This window comes from Lathyrus oleraceus, chromosome 3 (genome assembly GCF_024323335.1).
Source record: "Lathyrus oleraceus cultivar Zhongwan6 chromosome 3, CAAS_Psat_ZW6_1.0, whole genome shotgun sequence".
NCBI lineage: Eukaryota > Viridiplantae > Streptophyta > Magnoliopsida > Fabales > Fabaceae > Lathyrus > Lathyrus oleraceus.
Genome location: NC_066581.1, coordinates 292,148,598 through 292,163,096, shown reverse-complemented (window position 1 = coordinate 292,163,096; position 14,499 = coordinate 292,148,598).

Genomic DNA, 14,499 nt, shown 5'->3' with positions numbered 1-14,499 from the left:
TCCATTATCGGTAATGATCTTATCTGGCACACCATAACGGCAAATCAGCTGATTCTTGATAAACTTCACGACCACCTGCCTGGTCACATTCGCATACGATGTGGCTTCAACCCATTTGGTGAAGTAGTCAATTTCTACGAGAATAAACCTGTGTCCGTTGGACGCTTTCGGTTCAATCATGCCAATCATGTCAATTCCCCACATAGAGAAAGGCCATGGTGATGAAATCACATTCAGAAGTGTCGGAGGAATATGAATCTTATTCGCATAAATCTGACACTTGTGGCATTTCTTCACATATTTGCAGCAGTCAGACTCTATTGTCAGCCAATAGTAGCCTGCTCTTAGCATCTTTCTAGCCATGGCATGTCCATTGGAATGAGTACCAAATGAACCCTCATGGACCTCAGTCATCAACAGGTCTGCTTCGTGTCTATCCATGCATCTGAGCAAAACCATGTCAAAATTTCTCTTATACAACACTTCACCACTGAGGCAGAAACTGCCTGACAACCTTCTCAGAGTTTTCCTATCTTTCACAGATGCTCTAGGCGGGTAGACCTGGTTCTGGAGGAAATTCTTGATATCAAAATACCAAGGCTTGTCATCTTGTACTTCTTCAACTGCAAATACGTGAGCTGGTCTATCCAAGCGCATCACGGTGATATTGGGAACTTCATTCCAATACATCACCACAATCATCGAAGCAAGCGTAGCAAGTGCATCTGCCATCCGATTATCCTCTCGAGGAATATGATGAAAGTCAACTTCTGTAAAGAACGTTGAAATCCTCCTCGCATAATCTCTATATGGAATGAGACCAAGTTGATTCGTCTCCCATTCACCCTTGATCTGATTGACAACCAGGGCCGAATCACCATACACATCAAGATGCTTGATTCTCAAATCAATACATTCTTCCAATCCCATAATACAGGCGTCATACTTAGCCATATTATTCGTGCATTTGAAAGTTAGCCTTGCTGTAAAAGGAATATGTGTGCCATGAGGAGTAATGATTACTGCCCCAATACCGTTTCCGTACTGATTCACAGTGCCATCGAACCCCATCGTCCATCTGGAACCAGGTTCTGGACCTTCATCAAGTGTAGGCTCATCACAATCTTTCATTTTCAAATACAGAATCTCCTCATCTGGGAAGTCGTACTGAACAGACTGATGATCTTCAATCGGCTGGTGCGCTAAATGGTCAGCCAAGATACTACCTTTGATAGCTTTCTGGGCTCGATACTCGATATCATACTCAGCCAAGATACTACCTTTGATAGCTTTCTAGGCTTCTCGAAAATATACTTGATTGGATCCATTCGGGATATCAACCAAGTTGTATGATTTATCATGTACTAGCGCAAACGCTTAGCAGCCCAAGCCAAAGCACAACACGTCTTCTCAAGCATAGAGTATCGAGACTCACAATCAGTAAACTTCTTACTGAGGTAGTAGATAGCAGATTCTTTCTTCCCTGATTCATCTTGTTGACCGAGTACGCAACCCATTGTGTCTTCAAGCACAGTCAAATACATGATCAGAGGTCTTCCTTCTACAGGCGGAGACAAGATCGGAGGTTCAGACAGATACTCTTTAATACTGTCGAAAGCTTTCTGGCAATCCTCGGTCCAATCATGAGACTGATCTTTCCGGAGGAGCTTGAATATCGGCGCACATGTGGCAGTCATGTGGGATATGAATCTGGAAATATAGTTCAAGCGGCCAAGAAAACCTCGGACTTGCTTCTCAGTTTTGGGCGCATGCATCTCTTGTATTACTTTGAACTTTGCAGGATCAACTTCAATACCTCTCTCGCTGACAACAAAACCCAACAACTTGCCAAAACGGACTCCAAATGTACATTTGTTCGGATTCAGACGAAGCTTGTACTTCCTCAAACGCTGAAAAAGCTTAAACAAATGCTCAACATCTTCAACATCCGTTCGGGACTTAGCAATCATATCATCGACATAGACCTCTATCTCCTTGTGCATCATATCATGAAACAAGGTAGTCATAGCGCGTTGATACGTGGCTCCGGCGTTCTTCAAACCGAAGGGCATCACTCGATAACAGAATGTTCCCCAAGGTGTGATGAATGTTGTCTTCTCCATATCCTCGGGTGCCATCTTGATTTGGTTATATCTGGAAAATCCGTCTATAAAGGAAAAGACTTTGAATTTAGCTGTATTGTCTACCAACATATCAATGTGTGGTAGAGGGAAATCATCTTTCGGACTAGCTTTATTCAAATCTCTGTAATCAACACCCATACGGACTTTTCCGTCTTTCTTAGGCACAGGCATAATATTGGCCACCCATAGAGGATACGTAGAAGTCACCAGAAACCCCGCATCAATTTGCTTCTGAACTTCCTCTTTGATCTTCACTGCCATATCTGGATGAGTTCTTCTGAGCTTCTGCTTCACAGGCACGCACTCAGGCTTCAAAGGTAGGAAATGTTGCACAATATTTGTATCTTGACCTGGCATGTCTTCATACAACCAAGCAAAGATATCGGAATATTCTCGTAGCAAACTGATCAACCCCTTTTTGACAGACTCTTCAAGGAGTGCCCCAATCTTCACCATACGAACACAATCTTCAGACCCCAAGTTGACTGTTTCCAGATCTTCGAGGTATGGCTGAATGATCTTCTTCTCGTGCTCAAGGAGACGGGAAATCTCATCAGGAATCCCTTCAACATCATCTTCCTCTGCCTCAAATACAGGGAATTCAAAATTGGAAGATGGCGTTGGATCATTATGTTCAATGGGTTTTAGAATCAACCTGCATAATGATTTTGGATAATAAAACTTTAGAATTTAAACAAACAAATCATTATGCAGATGAAAAGATTGCTTTTATTCTTGTTTTTAGGGTTTTTTGTGATCACTGATTTCATGCAAAAACGAAAAGTGAAAACAAGTGGGAAAACAAATGTTTAACAATGCATTAATTGAATGAAATATCATTGTATATATGATGCCAAGAATGTTATCACTTCTTCTTTTGGCATGGGAGAAGGGTTTTGAACAAAGTGAACAAATTATGCTGACTTATGAATTACCGTAGGAACATCCACAGCGACCCAATTATGGTAGACACCGCAAGGGATAACAAAGTTGCTCAAATCCTCTGCATCCTCTTCCAGAATAGCAGCAGTTTCTTCAGTCTGATCAGCATGGATGAAACCTCCACTCTTGAACAGTCCTTTCTCATTGAATGCCCTAGAAGAATAGCCAATGCCAGCCCGGGATTTATTGTCTTCAAGCTCAATCATCTTCCCTAAACCAGCAACTGCACCACATTCAATGGCCAGTTTCGCATCATGATAGGAAGCAAATGAAGGAGACTTCTTCTCAATTGGCTCAGCTATAGACAAAGCTTGGAAAGGCGTTCCAACTTCCTCCTCAACATCAATATATGAGAAAGAAGACAAGTGGCTAACCAGGAGAGCCTTTTCTCCCCCTACCACAACCAATTTCTTATTCTTGACGAATTTCAGCTTCTGGTGTAGGGTGGATGTCACGGCGCCAGCCTCGTGAATCCATGGTCTACCAAGGAGACAGCTATAAGATGGGTGGATATCCATAACCTGAAAGGTAACTTGGAAATCACTTGGTCCAATCTTGATTGGGAGATCAACTTCCCCAATCACGATCTTATGCGACCCATCAAAAGCTTTCACAACAACACCACTCTGCCTCATGGGAGGCCCCTGATATGACAATCTCGAAAGAGTGGTTTTTGGCAATACATTCAAAGATGACCCAGTGTCCACCAGTACATTGGACATGGCGTCGGCCTTGTAATTCATAGAAATATGTAAAGCCATGTTGTGGTCTCTTCCCTCCTCAAGGAGATCAGCGTCACATAAACTCAAAGTGTTGCAAGCAGTAATGTTTGCAACTATACTGTCAAACTGTTCAATAGTGACGTCATGATCAACATAAGCCACGTCCAATACTTTCTGCAGAGCCTCCTGTAACACCCCAAAATTTTCCCTCCCCATTCATGCATTCATTTTTTAGGCCATTTAGTGTTTCATATTACATTGCATCGCGTCAATCAGAATTAGCTCCAAGAAGCTCGGACATCATCCAGGACACTTTGTGAGTTTTATTCAAATGATCAGTCAACACAAGGAAAAGACTTGAGGTACTACCAACAGGCCAGATGAGGCCTATTCACCGTGCAAATCGCCAAGCTGGAAGAAGCGAGAATCTGCTGCTGAGCTGTCATGCTCGCTAGGCGAGCAGATGCTTCGCCTAGCGAAGAGTACTGTCATGCTCGCTAGGCGAGCAAATCCTTCGCTAGGCGAAGGACGCGCATTTCAGAAAATATCAGAAAGTTTTGGGCCTGAGCTATCCTCACTCAAAGCCCACAAGCTGCGAAATTTGGCCTATAAATACCGGAGTAGTCAATGAAATAAAGCGGAACACTGGCTGAACAGAAAAGACCAGAGACTGGAGAAAGAGACCTAGGAACTACTCTGCAGCAACCTTCAGGCAGCTCTGAGAAGTTCACTCCACCTCACACGATCCCTAGTGCTACTTTGCAGATCCGGCCGCACCATTCAATCCTAATCAGTCTCTCTCATCAGGTATGCCTTTGTTCCTACTACTTTACGCCTCGAATTTGAATATTGTGAATATATGAGGTAACATCTGGTTTTGCCCACGGGTTTATATTTGTGTATGAATATGTATAACAATATCTTGAATGTTTTAATCATTTTCGTTTATGATTTGGATACCACAGGGTTTCGGATCATAGAGATCGAACTGTTACCAAGGAGGAATCCAAAACCCGCAGGCCTTCGCTAGCCGCTTCGCTAGGCGAGCCTGTAGCGAAGCTTCGATAAGCCTTCGCTAGGCGAAGCAGTCGCGAACGTGACAGTATCTGCTTTTCGTTCTGTTTTGTTCTAACCTGTTTTTGGTGTTGCCATGCCATTGTTTTCCCGGGATTTCATCTTGTTTGTCTAACCTTTTTGTCGAGTTTTTGTGAGGACTCATGCATTCTTGCAGGGATACCATTCGGAGGTTTATTCTGATTACTCGTATTGACTGATTTTCTTTGATGGTCTAGTTGGAGAGATCTTAGGGTTTCTTGCCCCTTTAACTGCTATAGCTTCGGATCTTTATCCGTGTGGTAATCTTTTCCCTTTCTCGTACTTTATCGCTTTCTTAGCTGGAAGACCTTGATAGGAGGCAATGTTTGAGCCCCTTGGTGGCATTTTACTTTGAGATACATGTTTTGTGTTTGTATTCGTATCCCCACAGGTAGCGCGGTTCCTTCGTCAAGGACTGCCTGTTTGCCCTCGAGCATCCCAAACCCTAAAAACCATAACACACGTTTACTCCTTCTACTACAGGCGAGTAAGTCTCCAAAGGTCGAGCATCCGGTAGATTGCGTAGTAACATTGTTCGTCCAAAACCCAATCCATAACCCCGTAGTTAGCCGAACTACGACCCGCTCTGATTCTCATTCCAGATGAGATACGTAGGCATAAGACGCGATGTCTTAGCGAGCACACTAACCCAACCCATAGGTCAGCCGAGCTACGAAGACTCTGATTCTCATATTCAGATGAGATACGTATGCAGTGGATGCGACATCCGCGCGAGTCATTTCTCTTAACCTTTTTAGTAAATAAACACATTAGGTAAACCCACACCCTTTAGACAAGAACTACAAAAGTGGATCCCGTAGAGTACTACGAATGCATAGGGGTGCTAATACCTTCCCTTCGCATAACCGACTCCCGAACCCAAGATTTGGTTGCGAGACCCCGTCTTGTCCTTTCCTTTTTCCAGGTTTACTTCGAGCGTTTCATTTCCCTCCTTTGCGATGAATAACGCACGGTGGCGACTCTTCTGTCATTTTCTTTCGCCGGTTGTTTTTTTCGCGCACTGTATTTTTCAGGTTGCGCCAGCTGGCGACTCTGCTGGGGACCATAAGAAGTTGACCTCTTGCTGGTCCATCTTCCCTAAGTGAGTCCCTCCTAGCTTGTGTGATTTTCTTGTTTAGTGGGTGTTCATGCTTTTGTACATTTATTTACTTACTTGCTTGCATTCATCTGCTGTATCTATTGGAGCTGTTGTTTGTTTGTTGGGATGGGATGTTCTACGAGAGATAAGCCCATTACCCAGGCTTGAGTGTACACACAGGTTTTAGAGTGGATGATCATGATGCTTGCGTGGCATGTTGCTACGTTAAGTCGTTCGTGAAGAACCACACCCTGACGAGGTTTCTCTTGAATATATTATGTCCTACGGATGTTCCGTAACACATGATGTTCCTTTAGAAATTGTCGACTCTGGTGACCATTTCCCGAGAACTCAGTCGAGGCCTCTCCTCCGAGACGTGATTATGTTAGCTCTGGTGGGCGCATTCTCGCTGATCAACCCGAGGACCCCGAGACTGGGAACTTGCTTTAGGATGTCCTGTTGAGGGGAGTCAGTGGAGGTCTTTTATCCCGTAATAATGCCAAACCTTCAGTGGTAAACGTATTATTCGCGACTGAAGGGCTGAAGTTGACAAACTTCTGTTCTTAGAACCTACCAGTGAGGGGCGGGCTAAATTCAGGAAACCTTAACCTCCAACCAACCCGGTTTTCTGGAGCAGAGCTTGGATCTTGTATTATATTCCTCAGTGGTTTTCTCTTCAGACAGTGTAACCCGACAGATGTTCAAGCAGATACAGCAATCCTGATTGACATACCACTGGATTGCATTCGCATCATCACATCATTTGCATTCGTAGCATTTAACACATGTTTATCCATTTCAAGGGGGTTTAAATCTTCTTCTTGATTCCGGTCGGGGTTTTTCTGAAGATGGATATTGGTAGAAAGAGACTGGTCGCCTACAAGTTTCCGGTGGTCTGTTTGGAGCCCATCCAACAGTTGATGCAGTTAATGGATCCTGATTCTCTAGAAGGATTCCGAAAGGATTACTGTTTGATTCTAAGTTTCGTCACGGTTCTTTCCAAAGATCAACATGACGCCCTATTCACACTGCTACAGTTCTATGACCCTCCACTGAGAGGTTTCACTTTCCCGGATTATATTTTGGTCCCTACTTTGGAGGAGATTGCCAGTTTTCTCAGAGTTCCTATCAGGTCACAGTTATTGTTCTACAGTTCTGAGTTTCTACCCGATCTCAGCATGGTTGCTTCAGCCACATATTTGGAGGAATAAGTCTGGAAGGCTAATATGTGTCAGAAGGGAGAAGTTAGTGGTTTTCATCTGAGTTTCTTATTGGGAGAAGCAAAGAAGAAACTGGAAGACGGTAACCAGAGGGGTTTCAATGCTGTGTTGGCTCTTTGTGTGTATGGGATTGTCTTGTTCCCTAATGTTGCCAAATTTGTGGACATGGACGCAATACGCCTCTTCGTGTTGAGAAATCCAGTACCGACCTTGCTAGGAGATTTCTTTCATTCAGTGCACCACAGAAATAAGAATAGAAAAGGAGGGTTGTTGAATTGTTGTGTGGCTTTGTTTTATAAGTGGTTCAGTTCTCACCTACCCAAATCAGGAGTGTTTGTTAATGTCAAGGACTCGTTGAGTTGGTCGAAGAGATTGATGGGGTTGAGAGCTGAAGATATTTCTTGGTGGTCTGACCGGAGCTTGCTTCGGGCAGATATTATTCATAGTTGTGGGAACTTCCCAAATGTTCCGTTGGTAGGAAGAAGAGGAGGAATCAACTATAATCCTTCTCTAGCAGTTAGACAGTTTGGATATGCTTTAAGAACTCCGCCTTTAGAAAAGGATGTGGAAGAATCTCTATTTTTCCATTCTTCGCCTGATTTGACGGTATCCCGTAAGGCAGCTGAGGCCTGGCTTAAGGTGATCAAGAAGGGAAGAACTGTGCTTGGAAAAGGAGATTGTAGAACTTACCCTCGGTATGAAGAGTGGCTTCAAGGAAGAGTCGAAGAGCTCGGTCTGCCGTTCCCTATTGAAGAACCTTTGTATCCACCTACTCCTGAGCAGTCAACAATGGTGAGCCGAGAGGAGTATGACAAGTTGAAGAGTGCCATGGAGGGACTTCAAACCAAGAACTCAGAGTTAAGTGAGAAGTTGCAAGACTGTATGCATCAATTCCAGGAGGCAGAATATCAGAAAGGGGAAGCCGTCAGAGTGCAAAAGGAAGCACAGAGGAAATTTGCTGTGGAGGTGGACTTCTTCAGGAAGACAGACGAAGCCTTGAGATCATCCAGTTCTGAGTTGAGGCGAGTCAAGCAGCAGTTAGAAGATGCTCATGGTAAATTAGCTGGGTGGCAGGAGCAATGGGATGCATTTTCAACTTCCCGGAGGGCAAAGGAGGAGGAGACAGTAGCCGAACTGACTGGTCAAATAGAGAAATTGACGACTTTGCTGAAGGGGAAGAACAATGAGCTTATGTGCGCCCGTTCTACTAATGGCTACATCACAGATCAACTCAATGAGGCTCGAGGACAGATTGAAGAACTCAAGGTGTTGACAGGTTTGAAGAAATCCAGACTTGAAGAGGTATTCGGAGAAGATGATGGGAATTACTACAGAGAACACATCAACGAACTGGATGGGATCATTCACAAGAGGAATCTGCTTATCCGGCATTTGACAGAATCTCCAGGTCATCCCGACACGGTGGCATTACTGGATGAAGTGAGGAGCAGTCCTTATGGGTTGTATACAGGAGGCTGATCCTTGGTTTATGTTCCTCCCTTTACCTTTTGTTTTGTTGTTGTGAAGTGATAATCCACAGGCTTGTTGTGGGGATCCTATTTTGATGTACTTTTGGCTAAGGCCGTTTTCCTGGAACTCATTTGTATGTTGGTTTCCCTTTGTTGCATCTTGATCTCAGAGGTTTATCCATGACTCAGTCTTCTTGCACTATTCGCCTGATGTGAGACTGGAATCAAGGGGGTAGAATACCTTTTGGAATTGATAAACATGTCATTGCATTTACATATTCATTGTCATATTTTGCATAACAGGTACCGCTGCAGTGTTCTCATTTTGTTTGGTGTCCCACTAGCAGGATAGCTGACTCAGGCATTCACCGATACGGTACCCGAAGGAATCAACAGAGAGCAATGGAGAGCCTACAAGCAGAGCTCGCCGAGATGAAGATTCGCATGAATCAATTCATGGATTTGGTTCAAGGGGTGGCTCAAGGACAGCAGGAGCTTAGATTGTTGGTGCAGAGGGATCCTTCTATTACTCAACCGGAGACGTTGGCTGATCCTCCAGCTGGAGAGGCTAATGGTCCCAATGGACCAGGGCCTATCCCGATCCTACATGTCAACCTAGATCAACAACCCATTCAGGATGGTCAGGATGATCAGTTCCCTTTGCTTCAGGAAGACTTTGGCATGGACCCCATGTTTAAAAGATTGGAAGAGAGGTTGAAAGCAGTGGAAGGACAGAATCTTCTGGGAGTAGATGTTGCTGACTTGGGGCTGGTCCCAGGTGTGAGAGTGCCACCGAAATTCAAGGTCCCGATATTTGACAAATACAATGGCAGCTCTTGCCCCAAAACTCACGTGCAAGCCTATTTCCGTAAAATGGTTGCATACTCTGATGACGAGAAGCGACTTATGTACTTCTTCCAGGATAGCCTAGCTGGGGCATCCTTGGAATGGTATATGAGGCTGGACAGAGCCCACATCCGTTGCTGGAGGGATTTGGCAGAGGCTTTCGTGAAGCAATATCAGTATAATGCAGACATGGCTCCGGACAGAACTCAACTTCAGAATCTGTCTCTTAAAAGTAATGAGTGCTTCAGGGAATACGCTCAACGCTGGAGGGATACAGCTTCCCGTGTTCAGCCTCCTATGTTGGAAAAGGAAATGGCCAACATGTTCATGAATACGCTGCCTGGACCTTATCTGGAGCGTCTGGTGGGGTGCAATGCTTCCAACTTTGCTGATGTGGTCTCTACCGGAGAAAGGTTGGAGAATTACCTAAAGACCTATAAGAGCCAGAGTGGAGGTGGATCCTCATCAGGGGTGAAGAAGCCGTTCATTCAGGGACAGAAGAGGAGAGAAGGGGATGCAAATGCCATATCTTCTTATCAGAACAGGGATAACCGGAGGAATAACTTTCAGAATTATCATCAGCAACCGTATGTTGCGGCTGTGACCATTCCAGCTGCAACACCACTACAACAACAACAATCACAACGTCAACCAGCTCAGTATCAACAGCAGCAACAACCGGGTAACAGACCCGCTTATCAACAGAGGCAAAGGATGATGGACCGGCGTTTCAACACCCTTCCAATGTCGTACGCTCAGATGCTTTCTAGTCTTCAACAACTACAACTTGTGCAACTGCGCACTCTGGCTCCTCCTGTTGGTAGACTTCCGGTGGGTTACGACACCAACGCTAGGTGTAGCTTCCACTCTGGGGCACCTGGCCATGACATTGAGAATTGCAAAGCTTTTAAGCACGTAGTTCAGGACCTCATAGATTCAAAGGCCATCGACCTTGCACCGGCTCCTAATGTCGTTAACAATCCCATGCCCCAGCATGGTGGTGCGAACGTTAATTTGGTAGAGGGAGAAGCCAAGTCCATTAAGGACGTGTTGAAGTTGAAGACTCCATTGTTGGATATCAAAGGATGCTTGCTGAAGGCCGATGTTTTCCCCGGTTGTGGGAAGGGTTGTTTGGATTGTGCCACTCAGAGTAGAGGTTGTTTGAAGCTACAACAGGGTATCCAGGCCTTGCTCGACAAAGGTATCCTCCAGGTTGAAGATTTGTCTGTCCAAGAGTCTGTGGAAGAGGTTAAAGCGGGTGCCTCTATCTCATCCTTTAAACAGGCACGGGCCGTGGTGGATTCAGGTGTTGCTCCCGGTTGGGGGCGTCTGTTGGAATTACCAGTGAAAGAAGATAAGTTCGGTATTGGGTATCAGCCAGTTTTGACTTCTACAACTTCAACACTTCAGACTCGTCAGGGGCCGATCACTTTCTCCAGTGCTGGCATCATTCAGTATGGTCAAGTCTCTGCAGTCAACGAAGAAGATGAGGATAGTGATTGTGACATCGACAACTGGGTGCGTCCGAAGATCCCGGGTGAAGTCATCAACCATTGGTCTTCTGAGGAGATTGTCCAAGTCACTTTTCTGAAGGAGTAATTTTCTTTGTTTATTCATGCATTGTAGGGCTCATCTATGTGACAATTGCATTTTTATCATAAATAAAGGACGTCTTTTTGCATTCAAATATTTCGTTCACTGTCTTTCTATTTTTGCAGTTTTTCGAAATAAAAAAAAATGGCAATGTTTTATTTAGTTTTCACTTCTTGTTCACACTCATAAGCACATACCATCACTCATGCAGATGCACAACACCGGATCCTATTGATAACGGTTCTGCTACGACTCGCTTCGACTTTGAAAATCCAATATTTCAAGCTGAAGAAGAGGATGATGAAGATTGTGAACTCCTTGAAGAGCTTACCAGGTTATTAAAACAAGAGGAAAAGGTTATTCAACCGCATCAAGAGTCTGTTGAAGTGATTAATCTCGGCACCGAGGACGCCAAGAGAGAAATTAAGATAGGGGCTGTTTTGAGAGATGATGTGAAGAAAGGGCTGATTGAATTGCTGCAAGAATACGTTGACATCTTCGCCTGGTCTTATCAGGACATGCCTGGGCTGGACACGGACATCGTGGTGCACCGCTTGCCTCTCAAAGAAGGTTGTCCTCCGTTCAAGCAGAAGCTCAGAAGAACAAGACCAGAGATGGCTGTCAAGATAAAGGAAGAAGTGCAAAAGCAGTTGGATGCAGGGTTTCTAGCAATCACCAATTATCCGCCATGGGTTGCGAACATCGTCCCAGTACCTAAGAAGGACGGAAAGGTACGGATGTGTGTCGACTATCGGGATCTGAACAGAGCTAGCCCTAAAGATGATTTCCCATTACCTCACATCGACGTTTTGGTGGATAATACAGCTCAGTTCTCGGTATTCTCCTTCATGGATGGCTTTTCTGGCTATAACCAAATCAAGATGGCACCAGAAGACATGGAAAAGACAACTTTCACAACCCCATGGGGCACCTTCTGCTACAAGGTGATGCTGTTTGGTCTGAAAAATGCCGGAGCAACATATCAACGAGCTATGGTAACTCTGTTCCATGATATGATTCATCATGAAATCGAGGTTTATGTGGATGATATGATTGCCAAATCTCAGACAGAAGAAGAACGTTTGGCGAATTTGCAGAAACTGTTTGAGCGTTTGAGGAAATTCAAGCTGAGACTTAATCCGAACAAGTGCACTTTCGGGGTGAGATCGGGAAAATTGTTGGGTTTTATTGTTAGCGAAAAAGGGATTGAGGTGGATCCCGACAAAGTGAAAGCAATACAGGAAATGCCTGAGCCAAGAACAGAGAAGCAAGTCCGTAGTTTCTTAGGGAGGTTGAACTACATTGCAAGGTTCATCTCTCACCTAACAACCACGTGTGAGCCAATTTTCAAATTGCTGAGGAAAGATCAGGCTATCAGGTGGAATGAAGATTGTCGAAGGGCTTTCGAGAAGATAAAAGAGTATCTACAGAAACCTCTAATCCTTATACCTCCAGTTCCTGGGAGACCTCTGATAATGTACCTGTCAGTGACTGAGAACTCGATGGGGTGTGTATTGGGACAGCATGACGAGTCTGGTCGAAAAGAGCATGCCATATACTACCTTAGCAAAAAGTTTACCGACTGTGAAATCAAATATTCGCAGCTTGAGAAAACTTGCTGTGCTTTGGCCTGGGCTGCTCGCCGACTGAGGCAGTATATGTTGAACCATACTACCTTGTTGATTTCTAAGATGGATCCAGTCAAATACATATTCGAGAAGCCAGCTCTCACCGGAAGGGTCGCTCGTTGGCAAATGATTTTAACAGAGTATGATATTCAGTATACGTCACAGAAGGCCATCAAAGGTAGTATTCTGTCAGACTACCTTGCCGAGCAGCCGATTGATGATTATGAGCCGATGAAGTTTGAATTCCCTGATGAAGACATCATGTTCCTCAAGATGAAAGACTGTGAAGAGCCAGTTGTGGAGGAGGGACCTGATCCAAACGAAAAGTGGACTTTGTTGTTTGATGGGGCAATCAATGCTAGAGGAAGTGGAATTGGTGCTGTCATTACAACTCCGAAAGGTGCCCACATACCTTTCACCGCTCGTTTGACTTTTGAGTGCACAAATAATGAAGCTGAGTACGAGGCCTGTATCTTGGGTATCGAGCAAGCCATTGATTTGAGAATCAAGACTCTGGACATCTTCGGATATTCAGCTCTGGTGATCAATCAAGTGAATGGTGATTGGAATACTCTCCAGCCCACTCTGGTCCCCTACAGAGATTACACGAGAAGACTTTTGACTTTCTTCACAACAGTAAAATTGTATCATATACCTCGTGATGAGAACCAGATGGCAGACGCACTTGCTACTCTATCCTCCATGATCAAGGTAAGTCGTTGGAACCATGCTCCCAGGATCGATGTGATGCGCCTTGACAGCGTCGCGCATGTGTTTGCTGCTGAACTGGTAGTCGATGACAAGCCCTGGTATCACGATATCAAGTGCTTTCTGAAGAATCAAGAGTACCCTGCAGGGGCATCCAACAATGACAGAAAGACTTTGAGAAGATTGGCAGGCAGTTTCTTCTTGAACAAAGACGATGTGCTGTATAAGAGGAACTTTGACATGGTTTTGCTCAGATGCGTGGACAGACACGAGGCGGACAGGTTAATGCAGGAAGTTCATGAAGGTTCCTTCAGTACTCATGCCGGCGGACATGCAATGGCTAAGAAATTGTTGAGAGCGGGTTATTACTGGATGACCATGGAATCTGATTGCTTCAAATATGCTCGGAAGTGTCATAAATGCCAGATTTATGCTGATAAGGTGCATGTACCGCCGAATCCTCTGAATGTGATGTCTTCGCCGTGGCCGTTTGCTATGTGGGGTATTGATATGATTGGAAAGATTGAGCCGACTGCTTCCAATGGGCATCGCTTCATCCTTGTTGCCATCGACTATTTCACCAAGTGGGTCGAGGCAGCGTCGTTCGCGAATGTCACCAGACATGTGGTTGCCCGTTTCATCAAGAAAGAAATCATTTATCGCTATGGGATTCCCGAGAGAATCATTACTGATAATGGTTCCAATCTCAATAACAAAATGATGAAGGAGTTGTGTCAGAACTTCAATATTCAGCATCACAATTCTTCCCCTTACCGCCCTAAGATGAACGGCGTGTTTGAGGCGGCAAATAAGAACATAAAGAAGATTGTGCAGAAGATGGTCGTCACGTACAGAGATTGGCATGAGATGCTACCTTTCGCCTTGCATGGGTACCGCACTTCAGTACGTACATCGACCGGGGCAACCCCTTACTCCCTGGTGTATAGGATGGAAGCAGTCCTACCTGTTGAAGTGGAGATTCCTTCTCTAAGAGTCTTGTTGGATGTCAAGCTAGACGAAGCTGAATGGATTC